The sequence below is a fragment of the Vigna radiata genome, chromosome 9 (genome assembly GCF_000741045.1).
Source record: "Vigna radiata var. radiata cultivar VC1973A chromosome 9, Vradiata_ver6, whole genome shotgun sequence".
NCBI lineage: Eukaryota > Viridiplantae > Streptophyta > Magnoliopsida > Fabales > Fabaceae > Vigna > Vigna radiata.
In genome coordinates, this window is record NC_028359.1 from 9,920,822 (window position 1) to 9,926,298 (window position 5,477).

At 25.9% G+C, this 5,477-nt stretch overlaps 1 non-coding gene across 1 annotated transcript; it reads left to right on the forward strand.

Moving 5' to 3' along the window:
- Window positions 1-5,039: 5,039 nt before the first annotated feature.
- TRNAD-GUC lies at window positions 5,040-5,111 on the forward strand. Its single transcript has one exon. It is a non-coding gene; the product is annotated as a tRNA-Asp (tRNA).
- The last annotated feature ends 366 nt before the right edge of the window (window positions 5,112-5,477 follow it).

The following is a 5,477-nucleotide window of genomic DNA, read 5'->3' on the forward strand; positions in this document are numbered from 1 at the left end:
ATGATCGATAGGTTTCAGCTTCTAATTAATCATAAATATATATTTTTTAAATAAAATATTACTCAGATCCGTATATAATATAACTCCTTCTACTTACATACGGTTAATGGGAATTACATAGAGATATATCCCTAGATAATTTTTCCGCCATCACGCGCCAACGTTATATACGACATTTATATACAAAATTATCTATATATAAACGTTCGTATATAATATTTATATATAACTCTTTTCTTGATATCCGTACATAAATTTCATATATAATACCTAACTTATATACAGATTAAAATCCTTATATAATTATCCGTATGTAATTCTACTTTTTCTTGTAGTGTTGTATTTCATAATGTTTATTCTAAATTATCACTGTGTGTACTGATGTTGTGGGTATTTTAAACAATTGCGAGTATTCCTAATTTTATACATTCGTTATAGGGATAAATATATAACTTATTAGCCATATATAATTTCTCCAAAACTTAATTATATAAAAAAAATTTGCTTCAATTTATTTCCTAAAGTTTCATTGAAATGACTAAAAGAAATTATTCTTTACTTAAAAACTAAAATAATTAATTAGTTATTACATTTTAATCTCTTTTTTTTCTAAATTACAGTTTAAAATGACTTGTAATAATATTTACTCCTACAAACTAAATGAAATAATATTCTACTTTAACTTTAAAATCCAAAACATAAGTATGAAGAAAGAACATAAAACGACAATTAAGATGGAAAATAAATCCAACTGATGCTAAACAATAGAAATAATATTTATTTACATCATAATTTCATCTCAGGATTAAAAAAATGTTGCTTTTATGTCCTCAAGAATTGAAAAATTGACTTCTAATAAAACGCTTAAATAGCAGGGAATAAACCCTGTTATAATGCCATAAAGTTGTTCACATTTCTCAGAAAATCTGAGTTGCTTGGTTCACATTTCAGGTAAGCGTTGTCACCTTCTTAGAGTGAAAAACACCTTCTCTTCTTCTTCTTCTTCTTCCATGCACATTCTTCTGATCATCACCTTTTCTACTTTTCTTTAACAGCTTGAAAAGCTTTTGTTCTTTTTCTTTCTTTCAAGTACAAGTACGTACTTCGGCTACTATTTTTCCTTTTTCATTTACTTTTTCTAAATTTTATCATCTGTTCTTATTACTTAATCATACGTACCTGGTTATGCATGTTAAAGTTTTATACTTTTGAAATCTTGGTCCGAACAAGATCAATTCTTTTTCAAAGAATCTATAAAACTTCATTGCTATTTCCTAAGGAAATTTCAAGTCTTGTTTTGGAAAGATCAAGCGATTCAAAAGCTTTCTTATGTGAGTGATGCATGTTTCATTCTTGTCATTTAACCTTTTTCTGTTTCATCTGAAGAAACAGTTCGTGTTATCATCATTCAAATCCTTTTAGGGTTATTAGATGGCATACGAAGAAGAACCGGGTTTCCACTTAAGGATTCATGACATCATGGGAAGATGGATACCTGATGTGAGTCGTGGTGTGGATCATTTCATCGGATATATGAGGTACACTGTCACACGCATTGATGAGTTTGTGGAGGAGTCTCATATATTTGAGTTCTATGTATGGTGGACTCAGCCCACCCCGCCATATTATCGTCACAGAGGACGATGTTCTTCGTCTGATGGATCAGACGGGGACGACGGAGACGACGGGGACGACGGGGACGACGAGGATTCCGAACGCACTTTGACTGCCCCTATATACCCGATTGCTTTGGAGGAGAATCTCGAGAGTCTTGAAGAGCTTCACCTGTGGGAGGAGGAAGAGTCAAAAGAGCACAAGGATGAAGAGAATGATCTTCCTGAGATTTCTTCCTAAGTATCATGTTGTTAGGGTTTTAGGTGTAGTTTCTCAATAGGCTTTGTAATTAGTGATGATTGATCTTAGGGTTTTAATTAAAACTCATACATTTGATGGATATTAATTGTGTAATATTCCACAAAGTTCAAATGGTAACCCTTTGGTTTTGAGCCTCAATTTGTCTTTTTTTTATACGATTTGCCTATATATACTAGGTGGAGAAACAATGGGAACATGAGATGATGATATTTTGACAACACTTTTTGATAATTTTATTTGACAACAGGATATGTGTCATCATTTTATTGGTCTATTTTAATTTATGTTTAAACAATATTTAAAATGGACTGATCATAAATTGTTATGTATGTGTTGTTAAAAAGTTATTAAAAAAGTGTTGTTAAAAAAAAAATTTCTTGAGAAAATATTCGCTAATGATTCATTTAATATATCAATAAGAAATATTAAAAATAATTATGATTTCAACTTCATTGTTGGGTTTACCTAGAACTCTTCCATGGTAAGTTGTAACTTAAATTCACTAGTAATACTTTATTATTGTATACTATCCTTCTTTTTAAATAACCTTTGAATTTGACATGATTTTGTAAACAATAACAAGGGTAAGAAATAGTTTTGACACCAGTTAAGTGAAATATTGTATCTCAATTTAACAATTGAGACATATCTAAATGAGTTAAAAAAAATTATCACTTTTATGAACTAAAACATAAACCTTAATATTAAGTCTTGTCCAAAAAAAACTGAAACATAACACCATTATTAAAAAAAAATATGCTTCAATTATTTTAATAACTAAAGCCTAAATCTTTTTCATATAAAAAAGGTTTCATTTTAAAAGACATATTAGGCTTAAAATCTAATATTTTTAAAATAAAATAGTTCATTTAAATCAGAAAGGATTAAGCTTTTGTATTTTACTTTACTTGAAGTCTAATACTCTTTAAATTTAATAATTTTAAATCAATTGAAACATAATATACTTCCTTTATCTTTCAATTTTGTAATAATCGAAGTTTATTTTAGGAATTTTTTTTAAATGACTTTTTTGTTTTTATTTTTGCCTAGATATCAAACTTAGATAGAATTAGAGTAAGTTAGATACAACAATATGAAATCAGACACAACCAACATATTATAAATGATACCCAGAATCAACAAGATACAATAATATTGTAAAGTTTTAAATAAATAACAAATAAATGTATATTTTTTAAATATCCAAAATCACATGTGTTAAATACTATTGTACTTTTATATATTTTGTACAAGTTATTCTTAAATACTTAATGGACTTATTAAGGTAGTATTTTTGAATTTTTACAAAAAAAAAAGACAATAATTTCAATTAGTATATAAAAAAATAAAGTGTCAAAGTATTTGATTCAACACATTTATTATTTCGTTTCCCAACTAGTTATAATTTGAGTACAAGCAACAATTGTCATTCATTGTGTTACGTAATAATTACACTCGTATGAGTCGATATGTTTATTACACTAAGGCATAATTATAAATAACTAAAGAAGAAAAATAATCAAACAATTATAAATATATAGACCAAAACACTAAACCTAGAGGAATAATCGTCAAAGTTTTTTTTTTTCCTTAACAGTTGATTTTTCTAAAAACATTTTATGTCCAACAATTGAACTATGAAAAAGGAAATGTTTTAGGATACTTTGTGCAAAGAGCAAAACCACATAGCAATGTTGCCCTTCAAGAAAATTACAAGTAGTTGTCAATAACGTCTCAATTAAAAATAACTTCTCAATTGAAAATAACTTCATTATTATACTTTAAAATGATGATTATAATTACAAGTCAACAAAGTACACTTACATAGCAATATAAGGTACAAACTATATTCGCTTCCCTCGTTCAAATGCTTAGATGTCATCAAACTTATTGCTTTCATGAGTGAATTGGAGTCTATGAATCCATATACATCATTCAAGATCGTATTGTTACTCACAGCAAACATATACTTTAACACAAAACATTTATTTGATGTAAATAGCTAAATAAATCAATTAAATATAAAGAATGTTTAAAGACTAACATCATTAATAACTAAATAAGGATAATATTCAATTCTTTTGTCCTTAACACAAAATCTAAGACAACTTGCTTAGAGAAGTTTAGTGGAATGTCAATGTTTCTTCTAAATATATCATAATCCTATCATAATCACTTATGATGTTGACAATATTCGACTTATACCTCTTCTCTCAAATAAAGTAATAAAAAAATAAAGAATTTTGAAATTTTGTCAAACCTTTAGGTTTCAATTTTTAAAAAACCGAAACGTAAAGATTAATAAGTTTTAGTTTTTCAAGAATCGAAACTTTGCTAAAATTTCAAAATTACCACTATGTTTTAATATGTTTCATTTACTCTATAATCAAAATATATAAAACATTTTAAAAGTAAAAACTTTGAACTCAAATATAAGATTTGAAAAAAGTTACTTGCTAACATAATTTACATTTAGTAAAAAAATATTATTCTGAAATATGGTGAGAACTTGACATCGTGAAAGAAAGAATCATCTATATCATGAAATTCTCCTTTTTAGAGTACCTATTTCTTTTAATTTTATCTTTTAAGTAATTATTTTTTAAACTAAATTATTATGTTATCAACTTTACTCTGATATATATCTTTTAAAATTTAACATTTTTTTAAATTAAAATTTACAATAAAAAATACCTACAAAACAAATAAATAAATAATATTTATAATAAAATTGTAAAAATTATTTATATTTACCTTTATAATAATAATAATTTTTATTATATTAAAAAAATTAAATATAAATATAGACTTAAAAAATGTATTTCTATTAGTAAACGTGTTTCCACTTGTAAGGATAAAATAAATAATATTTATAAGAATGATGCTATTAATTGCTACCGAAATCACTTTCCTTTTATATTTAAGTCTATCATGCATGAGGTGTGTTTCTTTTCTTATACACGAGTTCATTAATTAATATATTTTACTAACATGATGGACTACTTTAAAATTTTCCTCCAATGCTCAAAAAGAATTGTTACAAAGAAAACTTGTTTTTATAACATTTAATTCATAAAATGAAGCATAAGAAATTCTCAATTACTCCGGTAAACATAATTTAGAATAATAGTTTATATATATTTGTTTAACCTAATGAATATCAAGTCGTTGTAGTATAGTGGTGAGTATTTCCGCCTGTCACGCGGACGACCCGGGTTCGATCCCCGGCAACGGCGAATATTTGTTTTATTTTTTCGAACTTCCTGAATTGAATTCTATAGCATTAAGAAAAAGTTTATACGAATAATTTCTTCCATTTTTTTAATCACTTTGAATTAGTTAAAGTTACTTTTTTTTATTAATAGTAATAAAAGTAAAATCTAAGAAATATCATGTAATTTTTTTTACTTATTCCGTCTTTCTTATATTTTATTTTCAACAAAGCTTGAAAAACGTTCATTTTTTAAATTTTCAAAGTTATTTTATACTAATATATTAACATATTATCTTTAAAGTAATAAAGAAATTTCACACGAAGCGTTAATTGTTTTTTCTTAAATTCTCTGTTGAAAAGGAAATCAAAATAATAACTTAGTCTAACT